At 35.5% G+C, this 16,701-nt stretch overlaps 1 protein-coding gene across 1 annotated transcript in view; it reads left to right on the top strand.

Moving 5' to 3' along the window:
* SCEL (sciellin) overlaps positions 1-16,701 on the top strand; it is a 326,730-nt gene that overhangs the window by 94,444 nt on the left and 215,585 nt on the right. Inside the window, exon 3 of the mRNA XM_067713410.1 lies at positions 4,576-4,668. The gene's annotated coding sequence lies outside the window, so the exon portion shown is untranslated. The remainder of the gene's footprint in view (positions 1-4,575; positions 4,669-16,701) is intronic.

The following is a 16,701-nucleotide window of genomic DNA, read 5'->3' as shown; positions in this document are numbered from 1 at the left end:
AACTAAGAGAGTTGTGTTTAAGTATCACACTCTGTGGATTTGTTTTATTCTCCTTTTAGTTCTGAAAATTTTTGTTTCTATATTTTGAAGCTATGTTATTTGATACATACAAATTTAGCTTTTTTATATATTTCTTGTCAGTCGTCACTTTTAACAGTAGGAGCACTCTATCTCTAGGAATGCTTCTTGCCTTGAGGCCTATTTGTCTAATTATCATAGCTATTACAGTTTTTTTTTATTGTTTAGTTTGTGATAACTTTCCCATTCTTTTAGTTTCAATATTTTTATGTCCTTATACTTAAGTTATGGCTCTTATTTGAAAAAATCCACTCTGTCCTTTAATTAGAATATCTAGTCAATTTAACTCTAATGCAAATAGTGGCATATTTGAGCTTAAATTTACTACATTAGTGTTGTTTTCTCATTTTCTCCCTGATCTAGCTTCCTTTTCTTCTCTCTTTTTTTTTTTGTTGACAAGAAATTACAATTCATTCACTCTTTTATTCATTCATTAATCAGCTTTCTGTTCTCCCTCAGCTATTAGCTGTGTGCACGTTCTTTTTCATCTTTTCATAGTTACTCTAGAAGTTGTAACATGCATCCTTGACATATTAGAGCCTAATTTTTTTTTTTTTGGCAAATGCTGTTATGTATTTAGGCCCCAGAAAATATTTTTAAATTATTCAATATTAACTTAGATTTATCAACAAATTTCCCCTTTTTATGACTTTTTATTCTTCCCTGAATTTTCATACTTTTAATCTGGGATTATTTTTCTTATGCCTGAAGAACTTCCTTCAGTACTTCTTTTAGTGTGGTTTACTGGAAATTAAATCTTTAATTTTTTGTTTGTCTGAAAATGAATTTTGGGGTAACTTATAAAGAACATTTTCCTTGAATGTTTTCTTTCAGTACTTTAAAGATGTCATTTGTGATGATTAATTTTATATGTCAATTTGCCTGGGCCATGAGATGCCCAGACATGGTCAAACATTATTTTGAGTGTGTATTGGGAGGATGATTCTGCAGGTCATTTGTTCTTGGGTTGACTTCCCTTCTTATCTTCAGAACATTGGCATCTTCTTGTACTCTCTTCCCAGTACCATGGAAAACAACTTGCTTTGCTTCCAGTGGAAGGGTTCTTGTTTCAGGTACTGCTCTTTTTGTTTCTAATGGAATTAATCCCTTTATTTTCAGAATGAATTGATAGGTCTGGATCTTTTTTTTTTTTAAAGTAGAGTAAAACTGCTTTAATGTGTGTATAGGACGTTTTAATAATTTTGATAATTGCCATTATATTTTTTGAAAATGAAAATTTGTTCTTGAATAGAATCAAACTTGGCCAGATTTTCTTAACAATTTGGCTGCAATATTATGCTACTGGCATATGTATTTTGTCACTAGCTTTCACAAGAAAAGAGTAGGTATACATTTAAAGCAAATCTATATTTTATTTCAATAATCTGAAAAATTCATATATTATTCTGTGAAATGCTTGAGACACTGTAAGTCTTACCTAATGTCTAAGTAGCTAAGCAGTTGGAAGACCAAATTATATAATAGTAAATAAAATGTAAACCATTTATCACTAAACAATATCACTGAGCAGGTCAAATTTGTCTTTTGTAATTCAGAATATTTTGGTTAATTAAAAAATTTTAAATTAAATAAATGTATTTAGTATTATGCAGGTCTTTGGGAGAAAGTGGGTCATGCCTGCATTACTTTACAGCATAAAGAAAGCATAAATATATCTTATTGGGAAGTCAGGACTTACTTGAAAATGTTTTGAACATTGTTGGTCTTTTAGACTAAAAAAGTCTCTGTCGGCGTAACAAAGACTCACAAAGACTAAGAACTGTCTTAGCAGCAGATAACTCCTTAATAGTTGGCCACATTTTAGCCATAAGAATGAAGATATCTTTGTCAAAATCATATATTAATTTGTCAACAGTGCCTATCTTCATAAAGCCTAGGTGGAAATTGTTCTTTCAAGATTTATCATGTTTTCCAATTCAAAAACCTCCCATAGCCAAAATGGCACTGAGATCTGAAATATCAAATTCTTGCCTTCACTGCTTTGTCTGATTTGCCAATTGCTCCCTGAACCCTGGCAAATTTCAACAAGTCAAGTTGATGACTTCCTTAAATTTCTGATTCCAGTCCCATTAATTTACATGGATGAAAAGTGCATTGTGAAGATGAAAAATTTATTTTCACTAGACTTATGGAAATCATTACCAGTTATTGCTCTGTATAATTTTATTAAAAGTAAAATTGAAAAAAAATTAAGAATTTTGTGGGGTAACTGTAAATTATGTGAGTGCTAGTTTTTCCTAAAATTGCCCTTTACTAATTTTATTTTTGACAATTTCCATCACCAAATCTATAGTACAACATTCTTTTCCTATATTTCAAAACAAATTTAAAAAAATAAGGAATACTATGGAAAAATAATGGTTAACAATCTATTATTATTTAGCATAGGAAGTCAAATGGTTGAAAAAAATTGAAGGTTTAAAACGATGATTTTGTAAATGGCAAGTCATGATTAAAGTCTCCAAAATTTGTTTTAAAATTTATACTTTAAGTTGACATAAAATTGTATATTTATCAATGAAGTTCTTTTTGGTTTCAAAGTAACTTTTGGTTTTCTAGTATAAATTTTTTATTGTACATATTTTGGTTTTCTAGTGTGTAGCTTCTCTTTTCCTTTCTGATAAAATTCACTTACATTTTTCACTTTAAGATTAATTTTTTTTTCACACCACATTTCTCTTCCATGTTGTCTAATACCAGCCACACCTATTATTATCCTTTTCATTTCATTCGTGACTCCTTCTTTTATTCCCTCTAACCCTCTGTCTTGGAGCTTCTGTTGTGTATTTATCTGTGATTGCAGCAGGCTTTTTGCAATAATAATCAGGGCTTCCAGGGATTCACCCAAGATTTATTGAGCATCTAGTATGTGCCAATCAGTGTGCTATATTTTGGAGATAAGATAAAGATAGTCCCTCTGAGCTCTTTAAGGTTAGGGGTTATGTCTTTTTCATCCTGTATCCCTAGTGCTTGACACATGCCTGACCCATAGCAGCCTTCCATAAAATTGTTATTGAAAGTAACCCCAAAGCCCATCTGCTCTGTGAAGTATTCCATCTATATTAACTGTTTCCTCTTAGTTCCAATAATGTTTGTTCAAATTTTGGGGACAATTCCATGTAGCAATCAGTAAAATATGGGGGAGCAAATATTATTCTTAGGTTTCCAAATACATTCACTACTATGGCAATAATTACCTGAGTACCAGGAACACACACTGTGCAGACGTTGCTTCAAGTACTTCATTGCTGCGTTGAGCCGGGTTGTAATGCACATTTGGGTGAGTTGCTGGCTTTCTGGTTAGATGTCTGCTATAGATAAAACAATCTGTGCAGTGCTAACTTCATGAGGCTGCACCTTAACTATACATTCTGTTTTGTGACCCAGAGACCAAAAAGTTGACAAATGTAGAATGTAAGATGAAATTAGGTTGTGTATTTTAGAAACGTACAGTATAATTATTTGTATTCATTACTGCAAATGAAGAGAATAACAAGTAGTAAGACATGTAAAATCAAGACATTTGTGAAATCAATTGGACTTTTATTTCTGAATAAAATAACACAAAAATATTTTTAAACTTCAGAAATGCATTCCAGAAAAATCTTAATCGCTATTTCCTGATCCTTCTTCTGTGGGTAATCAAAATGACATATTCACATTCAATCATTCAATTTTTCACTGCCTGACCTTGCAGACTTGGCTTAATATAATTTCTTTTCAGCTAGACTAGTTCCTAGAACTGTGAAACTACTGGATTTATGATTGAAAGAGTCAATTTGTGTATTGTATGGCATTGGGTCAACATGTCCTTCTGAAATCTCATTCTTTGTTTTGCCCAGTTTTCTTGTGAAAAGTGAATTGCTGACTAATTTTAACACCCCCCCTTTTTTTCCAGATAATATGTGAGTTAGTCTTCATGCTTTGCAGAATTTTGCCTTTTTCAAGATCAGACTTGTTCAATGCCATTTCCTTCCTTCCTTCCATTTGTTTCCTTTGTGAAGAAATTACCCCTTTCAGGAGCAAAGGAGTTGATAAAAGATAACTCTCACAATCAAGTCTGTTTTAGGTTTACCAAAAGAGGGTATGAAAGGAGTCCATCTCCAAGGGGAGGCTTAAGTCACTGAGAAGAGAAAGGAAGAAAAAATAAATCTAACAACCCAAAGAACAAAGATGTGGAATTTGAAATAAAAAATATACTTACCTATACATTCCTGACATATTTAATCATAATTTTGGCCAAAGTTCACTGTCCATAAGATTTCATGTAAGTTCAATATATTGTTCAGTTAATTTTGACTTTCATCGAAACTAAATTTTGTCAATCATCTTTTGTTAAAATGTTTTAGAACCAAACCCACAACACAATTAAGTCTCCAGAAATGCCGTTACATTTTCTAAAGGAACATCAATCTACTTAGAAGTGTGAGATCCATATTGTTAAGCTTGTGTTACATAGATGCTCTTTTTCTGCAGGCAGCATGATGTAGTGGAAAGAATACGAGATTCTGGAATTAGAAAAACTGGGCATGAGTCCCAGACTCTGCACTATCAGCTGTGTGACCTTGGGTAAGTCATTTAATCCATCTGAGGCTTGTTTTTCTTGCCTATCAAATTAAAAATAAAAGATACCAACCTTTTAGGTTGGCTGTGCAGATCAAATGTGTGAAAGTGCTTTATAAGTCATAAAGCATAATGCAAAGGCTAGTTATTTTATTTCGGATTAATTCAAATATTGCTCTAAATTGGTATGTTCCCTAACAAAACCAATGAGTGCTAATGCCCGTTGTATCCCCGGTTCTATCTTAAATTTTTTTTTTCTTTGGAGAAAATTTTTAATTAGCAAATTGTCCATGGGTTTAAAAATCTTTTTTAAAAGAATTATTATATACTTGAATCATTCAATTAGAAAAAATATATAAGCCTCCTTTAAGAGAACCCCCCCCGAGACTGAATCATTTTACCCTTACCTCAAGTTTGGTTCTATCCCCACATTCTGAAACCAAACCTATCTTCCTTCAGAGAAGCCCCTTTAGGCTGTGGATTATATAAGTGAGAAAAATGTTTAAATGAGAGCACAGACACACAGGGACAGCTTACTCATTAGACAAAGTGGGCATGGTGCCAAGGGTCCACTCTACTTTTAAAGGTCAATGAAAATGTTTTACTCTCTTTTGAAACTGGCAGAAAGAAAAATAAACTTTTAGGTCAAAGAAAATGTTTTACTATACAATATTAATATATTCATCTTTATACCAATGAGTCAAATATAACTTTTAACATTTGTTGTAGCCCTGGGTAACCTCAGATGAATTCTTCGAGGAGTCCAGGTATCTGTAGTTCAAGGCACACCAGGGCACTGCTCCAAGCAAGGTGACGTTGCCAGGAATCACAGATGTGGAGCGATTAGTTCTATCTTGGGAAATAGGGAAGGCTTCACAGAGCTGATATTTAAATCAGCCTTTTGAAGATAAATATGTTCTCTACAGGTGAAGACGATAGGAAGGGCATTTCTAGGAGAAAAAGTAACATGAACCAAGGGCTGTGGAGAGAGAGTGTTGGAACTTAGCAGTAGTCAGTAACCAATGATAGCTTCTTCAATATAAAATCATGGGGAAAAAGCCTGTTACTTATACTGCTAAATCTTACTCAAGTTGTTCTTGTCCAGTATCTTGCATCAAAATATTTTAGAGCTAAACCACAAATTACATGAACATCTGTAGAAATACCTAATGAGTAAGCAGTTGGTTGTTCAAAGAGCTAATGAGCTTAGAAAGAATTACTAGGGATATTGTGTCAGAAATAAGGCAAAGTATTTTATGTAGCAGTTATTCTTTGATTGCAAGCAATAGCAACTGATGCTATCTAATTCAAACAGAAGAAAAACAAAAGGAGGAAGGAGGAAAGGTTCCTGCTCCTACAAACACATATGATATTCATTTTGAAGTCTGAGTGGTTTTCTCCTTTCCCCACAGCTGAACCGAGTAATCTCCACCTGCAGGTTCTATTTAACCCCAGAGACCACTGGATGAATCCCATCCTTTGTCAGTACCTCTAGGTCAATACTTGGGTTATCCAGCACCAAATATGCAAGTATCTGATCTGTGCTCAGCCTTTTTAGTAACACTTGTGCCTTGCTACAAGACTGATATGGGTTATGAGGTTAGCAAACTGTGCTCTATCCTATTCCTCAAAACAAGTCCTCACATTAGAGCCTGTTCTGTGGTCCTCTTTCCTCTTTGATCTCTCTCTACTCCTCACCTCCAAGGACCTGTGAGCAGGGCTGTTATTTATGCCCTACACAATGCATTTGACTGGTAATTTATACTGGTGTCTGTTCTTACCTATTGAGGCATCCTTCTCCTGGGTCGTGATGTCTGTCCTGACTAGTTTGTACTTATATGTACCAGTGGTTAGATATGTTCATGTCATTCCTACCCATAATCTACATTTAATTTGACATCTGATAGCATCATTGGAATCGCATTATGAAGATAGTAAATGTAGATATTTTGTGTGGTAAAACATTACCTCTCCTCTTCCTTTAAGGATCAGTCTAGAATTATTTGTCCACCAGAAAATGTTATTTTCAGAATTGGACTGTTTCTGTTACTTAAAAGGTCAGTCATGCATGACTCTAATCAGAACTGTTGACTGATTAGACTTTCAATATATGTTTGCCAAATATGTTCAGAGGCCAGATAATAGGGACAAAGGGATGAATTGGCCATGGACTGTGTCTGCAAGGAACTCACTATGTAGGGCTTCTATTCATGAATCTGCCACTTATTACTTTATTCAGAACCATTCAGCTTATATTTGTTAAATTTAAAATTATGGTAGATTTCTTATTGACTTTTTAAAATGTATATGATTAATTCGATTTAGAAATATGTTTGAGAATATCACAATTCACTTGAAAGGTAATTGGATAGACCCTTGGAAAAATCCATTCAAGTAATCTCTCAAATGCTCATTTATCCATCCATCCATCCATCCATCCGGTCATCTGACAGCTTGTTGGATTCATCTATCTTCCAGGAAATGTGCTTACAAATACAAAACAATTCCCAAGAAGCTTACAGACTAGTGCAGAAATAGATACACAAATAAACAATTACAATGCCATTGTGAGGATAATTTCACATGTGGATGATCTCATACAAGTTCCAGGCAGTGTAGTGAAAATGATCCTAGATTCTAGAGGGACTGTAGATTGGGGTTTGAATTCTGGCTCTGCTCTTGTTTGTTTGTTTGTTTTTTGAATTTTATTTCATTTATTTTTTATACAGCAGGTTCTTATTAGTCATCAGTTTTATACACATCAGTGTATACATGTCAGTCCCAATCTCCCAATTCATCATACCACCACCACCACCACCCCGCCACTTTCCCCCCTTGGTGTCCATATGTTTGTGTGTAACCTAGAAAAATGGTACAGATGAACCAGTTTGCAGGGCAGAAATAGAGACACAGATGTAGGGAAACAAAAGTATGGCTCTGCTCTTGTTAAAGCTATGGCTTTGAGTTACTTAATTAACATCTTTATGTCTCAGCCTCCTCATCTATTATATATGCATAATGTCATTTGTCTGACACACAATGGGTGCCCACCATGTTAGTTACCTTCTATCTCCCCCTCTTTCCTGTCATTCATCTCTAAACTTTGATTTCTTTATCTCAAAAAGGAGAGGGTTTATGATTTAGGAATGATCCCCTAAATCTTGAAAGAAGTGTGTTCATTACTTATGGTCAAATACGCAGTATGTTTTGTAGATACAGTAAAGCTTTATGAATAGCACTGATTAGTGTATAGCACACCCTGCTCTTTCTCACCTTCAGGACCTGGTACCTCCTGTACCTGCAGATCTCTTTCTCCTCTGTGCTTACCCAGCTAACTCCTGCTCATCCTTCAGGTCTCAGCCTAGAAGTCATTTCCTCCAAAATGATTTCCACAGGTGATCTCCAGGATGCTGATCTGTGAATTTCTCTGGACTCTACTCATCCTGTCAAAATAGCCATGACAATACAGCAATCCCCTACTCACACATAAATGCCAAAATTTGAGATCTCTAATCGTCTAATGTGTTTCCCTTAAAAAAGTCAGTGATAATGACTCTTCCAGTAGACCCTTCTGGGAGCAACTTTATGGTTTACTGCAGAGAAAGAGAATCTATTTATATTTCATCCTCTCAATGCAAAATGTGGATACAAATTATTAATGGCTAACATGTATAAATCATTCAGTACGTGCCAGGCACAATGCCAGGCACCCTATATGCATTATTTTATTTATTTCTCATATTGACTTTAAGGAACAGGTTCATGAGTAAAATAGGTTTACAGATGAAGAAACAGTGACTTAAGGAAGTTAAACAAATTGCTTACCATTACACAAATTACTATTTCCTAAATGTTAAGACACTATAGGTTGTAAAAATAAAACAAAGCAAGGCCAAGAAAGCCCCAAACACCAAAACTCAAAACAAAAGCCAAAACACTATTGGTTTAACAATAGCTTTTCAGGGAGAGAAGGAAATATGGCCTTATATACACACAGTAATTCTAAGATGATCCTAATGTCAGATGCAGTCGAATTGAGGAGTGTCAGAGGCAAGTTTGAACTCAGAACTGTATGGCTTCAGAACCAATACTTTTACTATTATTCTTTGCTCTTACAATTCAGAAAATCAGTCCTCAACTACCAAGATACTTGAGAAAGCCTCATGAGGTACATAAAAATTTTATTGAAAACTGTGAAAATAGGAAAAATATAAAACCAAAGGAAAATATAAAAAATCTCTCCCATCCACAATTTACAAAGAGCTCATGGGTCTTAATATCATCAAAACAAACAACCCAATCAAAAAATGGGCAGAAGACCTAAATTTCTCCAAAGGAGATAAATAGATGGCCAAGAGGCACATGAAAAGATATTCAACATTGCTAATTATTAGAGAAATACAAATCAAAACTACAATGGGATATCATCTCACACAAGTCAAAATAGCTATCATCAAAAAATCCACAAACAACAAAGGCTGGAGAGGGTGTGGAGAGAAGGGAACCCTCCTACACTGTTGGTGGGAATGTAAATTGGTATAGCCGCTATGGAGAACAGTATGGAGGTTCCTTAAAAAACTAAAAATAGAGCTACCATGTGATCCTGCAATCCCACTCCTGGGCACATATCTGGAGAAAAACATGGTCCAAAAGTATATATGCACCCCAATGTTCATTGCAGCACTGTTTACAGTAACCAAGACATAGGAACAACCTAAATGTCTATCGACAGAGGAATGTATAAAGAAGATGTGGTACATATATACAATGGAATATTACTCAGCCATTAAAAAGAATGAAATAATGCCATTTGCATCAACATGGATGGACCTAGAGATTGTGATACTGAGTGAAGTAAGTCAGACAGAGAAAGAGAAATATCATATGGTATTTCTTATATGCAGGATCTAAAAAGAAATGATACAAATGAAATTATTTACAAAACAGAAACAGACTACTGGTGAGGGGAAGGGATAGTTAGGGAGTTCGGGATTGACATGTACACACTGCTATATTTAAAATGGATAACCAACAAGGGCCTACTGTATAACACAGGGAACTCTGCTCAATATTATGTAACAACCTAAATGGAAAAATAATTTGAAAAAGAATAGATACATGTATATGTATAACTGAATCACTTTGCTGTACACCTGAAACTATCACAACATTGTTAATCAACTATACTCCAATATAGAATAAAAAGTAAAAAAAAAAAAAAATCCCTCCCAAACTCAAAACAAAATACCACCCATTAAATTCAAACTTGCCAGCAACATTAGATTTATAAACTTTAAAATAAATGCATAAAATATAGAATCCAGTCACTTTATATGATTTATCTCATTTAATCTTCTTAACAATTCTATATTATTATAATCTATACTTAACAAGTGAGGAACTGAGGCACAGAACATGCCCAGTTCATACACTAATAAAGGCTGGAGTTTGTATTGGACCTAGAGAGTCCACAGATTGTGAACTGGTAGGAAATTCTATAGTTTCCCAGATCTCAAGGATGCAGTAATTTTTTCTGAATAATTGGAGAAAATTAGTCAAGAGAAATGTTTGCTGTTGAAGCAAGGTTTTTAACATGGGGGAATCTGGTTTGCTGTGGAAATGAGCTATTCCCTTCCATATTCCCTGTTTTCTGCCACATGTTATTTTGCCAGCTTCAGTTTTGGTAGTCATGGTAATTTTAGGAACATAATCCCACAAAAGCGTAAAAGGAACTATGCATTGTAATCTTTGGGTACTTGTCTCCATGTACCTAGACTAAAAGCTCCTTGTGGTCAGGTGCTATGGTTTGTTCCTCGGTATATCAGTGTCTGAAACAGCTAAGGGACTGTTGAATGAATGAACCACATACGAAATTGCACATAGCAATTTTAGAGTTAAAGAAAATGCGTATCATGAAGAATGTGGTCTTTCCACCAGATGACAACCAGGCTCTACAGGGCCTTTTACAAATTAGAAAGAGTGCTCCCTCTGGCTGGGTAAATTAGAAAAAGGCATCCACTGGGTAGATGTGTTCTTTCTGACTTGCCACCCCCCATCCCCCTCACAGAGAACCGCCCCTGGAGAGCCATGGAGTCCAGCTAGGCAAACAGAGCTTAGATTTCCAAACTCATTTGCCCCCGCCTTGGTCATGTGTGTTTAAGCAGTGCACAAAATATACAACTGTATGGGATGCTCTAGTTTATCTCATCTTCTCTTTGATTTTTTTTGGGGGGAAGGGCAAGCGTCCTTTTGTATTTCTTAATTGAGAAAAGACTAGTCTGCCTAGTTTGAAAAGATGTAAAATGATTACATTCTATTGATTTATACCTTATTAAACATCCACGTCATTATTTTTCAAGGAAAGTGCATTAGGTAGATTAGTTCCTTCCCTTCTAATATTGTAATCTATAAATAGTTTTAATAAGATATTTTGAGATTTTGAAAACCAAAAACATTGAGCCCTGAACCTGGATATTTTAGTAATGGAACATTCAATGAATTTCTGCTTTTCTTGTGCATTCTTCTTATTTTGTGTTAGATGAGCCACTAGAAAAAAGAAAAATTAGCTAAAGCCAGAGTCTAAAAATCTTAAAATCATTTTTTTTTCTCTTCCAGACACATACACACAGCTTTTCTGTGCTAGGTAGGATTTAGGGGCAACCTGAGTCATAGCAAGAAAAACAGGAATTCTGCTGGAATTAGTGGCTCTCTAAACAGCTCCAGTTAATTGCAAGTGATCATCATGGTGATAGTTCCTCAAGAGGAATTTATTAAAGCCGAAGTCTTAAAACTCCATTTCATCTCACTTAGACATACGCACACTCCGAAAATTAAGGAATTACAACCAACATTCCTTTCTTGACCAAAGGAGAGGCCAATTAAAGCCCTTTTGGCCTTGATTATAGCTCTGCTATAGCATGCCTTTTAAGAGTGATATTTGTATTTACTTTTAATAAGGACTACAGAATCATTCTTCAGTTTTAGACATTGTGAGGGGAAGAAAATGTTTCAATTCAGTTTGCAAGTCTTCAGGTTAGAATATTGATTTCCTGTCCCCAAATACATTTAGAAATGTGATCTTTGTGGATGGATCTTAGTATCAATTGTTGTCCTTTTAATCATCATTTTCTCCTTTAAGTTTCTCATTCATTAAGCTGAAGCAACAAAGTGGGAAAAATCTTGATAATGATGAAGAGAACTTCACCACCTCTGAGGGTGATTCACTCTTGTGCGGGTGGTGTCTGGATAGAAGTAGGCTCTGCTTTCCGCATTGGTAAGCAGGGCAGAGCCAACTCTGTCAGGAGAACCCTTGTGAGCATTAGGGAAAAACATAGATAAGTGTTTGGAAGAAAAGCTAATCCTGGTGTTAGGATTGCTACATTTAAAATGTAGCACATTTAAAATGATGTGGTTTCCTGATGTCAAAGCACTTTCTTTTCTGGTTCATGTTGGTTTTACCATTGGCTTTACCACTAAGAAAGTGCACACCCTAGAGTGGCCTCTAAGTGAGCCAGCAGGCCTGGAAAACAGAGGGTTTGGATTAGCTGGAACACAGTTTTGAATGGTAAAGAGCAAGGATTTTAGAGACATGACTTTGAATCCCATCTTGCATCTTACTGAATGAGCTTGGGCAAAGTGTTTAACCTCTAAAAGGCTTTGTTTCCTTCCTTTGCAACGGCCACTACCTTCAACGATTCTTGTAGGACTAAGTTAGATAATACAGGTAAAGAAAGCACTTAGCACAGTACCTGGCACTTAGTTCTTAGTAAGTGACAGCTTTTCCTGCAGTTGATGTATGATCCTGGAGAATCTCTTTGGGTCTGAAATTTCCTTCTCAGAGGTTGAATTATAAGTCCTAGGAATAGCTAAAATAAAATAAAATTTTGGAGACTTTTGAATTTGTGCAAAATAAAATATATTGCCAAGAGTAGCTACCAAATTAGCGGTAATATGCCTTAAATTGTTTCCAATGAACTTGACTACATATATACTATAAATAAAAATAATAATGATAAAGCTCATAAAGATAATAACATTAAAGATTTCTATTTGTTCAATGCAAACTTTATTTTCCAGGGACTTTAAATATACAATTTTAAGTACTTATAACAATGGCACAAATTAAGTATCATTTTTCATATTTTATAGATAAATCAGAGGCTCAGAGAGATTAAAGAATATCTCAAAGGCTGCACAACTAGTAAACAGAAGACCTGGGATTCAAAACCAGGTTTGTTTTACTCCAGAGCCTTTGTTCTTTCTACTACACCTGCTGTATGCTCAGAGAATATGCCAAAAGGTCTGGGAAATTTGTCCTTCCAATTACAGGGAACGATAATCAGAAGGTGGTTTTGTCTCCTTAGTGAATACTAAATATTTTGCTGCCAATTTCACAATCTCTGAGGGAAATCTACATTATCTTCTTTGCTAGAATCCAGAATCCCTTTAGCTGATTAAATTACTTCCATTGATGTGGATTTCAATTCAGTCTAATAGCAACAAGGTCCCCTTTTGACAAAGGATGTGCTGTTGTTAGGGGTTTTTCTGAGATGCAATTCTTTCATAATGTTTTCAGTCAGATGAATCTGAGGACAGCATTATTCATATCTGTCCAGTCCATGGCGGATAAAAATTCTATTGTAGGGAATAATTTTGCTTCTAGTGGATCTTATCATGAGATTTGAAAAATGATGTAAAAGAAAGAAGAATCAATACAGAGAGAACAGATCACAGTGTTAGGAGGACAGATTGAAGATGAATAAGACATAGACTGCTTATAAGGAAGAGACAGAGCTAACAATAAGATTAAAGGTACCAGGAGAGAGAAATATGTGCAATATAGTAGGGGCAACAAGGAGGGTAATGGTCCCACTTATGGAATTCAGGAAATTCTTCAAAGAGTTAAAAAGCACTTAACTGAGTATTGAACAGTGAATGTGTGCTTCCAAATGATGGAGGAGAAGAAAGGAGTGTGCAGACGAGTTAAAGCTCATATGTCAAAGTAAAGTGTCAGGCATCTTGGAAATAGATCAATAGAAATCATCCAAGAGGGACAAAAAACAGCAAATAAACAAAATGTAGACCTACGTCCAACCGTATCAGCAATTACTTTAAATGTTAATGAACTAAACGTGTGCTGTTTAATATGGCTGCCACTGCCATATGTGGCTATTTAATCTTAAATTAATTAAATTAAATTAAATATAATTAAAAATTCAGTTTCTCAGTGTATTAGCCAGATCTTAAGTGCTCAATAGCTACACGTGGATAGTGGCTACCATATTATATACTACAGAGGTAGAGCATTTCCAGAAAGTTCTACCAGACAGTGTTGGAAACAGAGAAGGTCAAAATGAATTTTAAAAAATTATATTTTGGGCTTCCCTGGTGGTGCGGTGGTTGGGAGTCCGTCTGCCGATGCAGAGGACGCGGGTTTATGCCCCGGTCCGGGAGGAGCCCACGTGCCGCAGAGCGGCTGGGCCCGTGAGCCGTGGCCGCTGAGCCTGCGCGTCCGGAGCCTGTGCTCCGCAGCGGGAGAGGCCACAACAGTGAGAGGCCCGCGTACCAAAAAAAAAAAAAAAAAAAAAAAAATTACATCTTGTCTACAAGAGATACTATTCATTTATTTATTTATATTGAAATATAGTTGATTTACAATGCAGCATTAATTTCTGCTGTACAGCAAAATGATTCAGTTGTACATATACAAACATTCTTATATATATATATATATAAATTCTTTTATATATATAAATATTTGTTTCCATTACGGTTTATCACAGGATATTGAATATAGTTCCCTGTGCTATACAGTAGGACCTTGTTGTTTATCCATTCTGTATATACTAGTTTGCATCTGCTAAATCCAAACTCTCACTCCATCCCTCCGCCTTGGCAGCCACAAGTCTGTTTTCTATGTCTGTGAGCCTGTTTCTGTTTCATGGTTAAGTTCATTTGTATTATTTTTTAGATTCCAAATATAAGTTATATCATATAATATTTGTCTTTCTCTTTCTGACTTACTTCACTTAATCTGATAATCTCTAGGTCCATTCATGTTGCTGCAAATGGCATTATTTCATTCTTTTTATACGGCTGAGTAGTATTCCATTGTATATATGTACCACATCTTCTTTATCCATTCATCTGTCATTGGATATTTAGGTTGTTTACATGTCTTGGCTATTGTGAATAGTGCTGCTATGAACATAGGGGTGCATGTATCTTTTTGAATTATAGCTTTGTCTGGATATATGCCCAGGAGTGGGATTGCTGGATCATATGGCAACTCTATTTTTAGTTTTTTGAAGACCCTCCACACTGTTTTCCATAGTGGCTGCACCAGCTTATATTGCCACCAACAGTGTAGGAGGGTTCCCTTTTCTTCACACCCTCTCCAGCATTTGTTATTTGTAGACTTTTTAATCATGGTCATTCCAACCAGTGTGAGGTGGTATCTTATTGTAGTTATGATTTGCATTTTACAGGATACAAAAATATATACTAAATGTAAAGATACAAAAATATATACTATACAAATGTTGGATAAACATCCTTCAAGATGAAGAGTTTTATTAGAGACACATGGGAATATTTCATAATGATAAAGGGATCAATTCATCAGGAAACCGTAACAGTCATAAATATTTATATGCCTATGTGTTTTTTGTCTTGAAACCAACTTATTCTCTTATTCTCTGACACCAACTATGTGTCCTACAGTTCAATTCAATCGTTTCAGTTCTGATGCTAACTACTCAGACTTGGTCCAAACCATACAAGTTAAGGGCTGAATCCTAGAAGACTGCCCCCACTTTAGACACCAGCCACAAATGGAGTTCCCAGGAGACTTATACTTCTGCCAGACTGATCACAAATTTAAAGGTTCTCATGACCCTCCCTCAGAATCAATAATTTGCTAAAATGAATCACAGAACTCAGGAAAGCACTTTACTTACAATTACTGGTTTATTATAAAGACTACAACTCAGAACAGGCAAATGGAAGACATGTATAGGGCAAGGTATAAGGGGAAGGGGTGCAGAGCATCCCTGTTCATTCTGAGTACATCACCCTCTGAGCACATTAGTGCATTCACCAGCCAGGAGCTCCCCAAACCTGGTCTTTTAGTTTTTTTTTTTTAATTCAAGTTTTATTATGTAGATACTATTCATTAAATCGCTGGTTTATTGATGACTGAACTCAATCTCCAGTTGTCTCCTCTCCCTGAGGTCTAATTCCTCTAATCATTTGGTTTTTCTGGTGGTGCACCCCCCTCCTAAAACTACATAGGGCCCTCCCATGAGTTATCTCATTAGCATACAAAAGACAGTAAATTCCAGGGGTTCTAGGAGCTCTGAGCTAGGAACCAGGGACAAAACCCAAATATTTCTTTTTTATTATACCACACTGGTTAATAACTGTGTCTGCAAATACATGAAGCAAAATTAACAGAATTAATGGGAGAAATTGACAATTCCCATCATATTTTGAGTTTTAAATATTCCTTTCTCATTAATTCATAGACAAGACAAAGGAATCAGTAGGGACATAGATAAAATGAGCAACACTATCAACCATCATAATCTAACTGATACTTATAGGATGCTACACCCAACACCTGCAAAATACATAGTCTTTAAAAATGTATATGATACTTACACTATGCTAGGCAATGAAATGAGCCTCAATAAATTTGAAAGGATTAAAATTGTTGACCTAAAACAAATAGACTGCCAGTTATTTCTACAGCAAAAATGGGTTTCCTTGGGATCGATAAAGAATGTCACTTCAGGGTCTGCAGTCGTGGTGAGCCATGGTGCAATTCCCCAAACAGCAAGGGAAGGAGACATCTTTTATAGAGGGGAAAAGGAAGTTATGAGAGGGCTACAGTAAACAAAGAGTCCGTTGGAGGAACTGAGAGTTCAAAGCATAGTGGCTTTTCACTGGCTAAATTGTGACAGTCTCTCATTGGCTGAGCTCCTGCCAGGTAAGAAGAGGAATCCTTCCTTCTTCCTGTTGGGGTTTGCTGTCATCATA

This window comes from Pseudorca crassidens, chromosome 18 (assembly GCF_039906515.1).
Source record: "Pseudorca crassidens isolate mPseCra1 chromosome 18, mPseCra1.hap1, whole genome shotgun sequence".
Lineage (NCBI taxonomy): Eukaryota > Metazoa > Chordata > Mammalia > Artiodactyla > Delphinidae > Pseudorca > Pseudorca crassidens.
The sequence above is the reverse complement of the archived record's forward strand: the minus strand, read 5'-3'. Positions and strand labels throughout refer to the sequence as shown.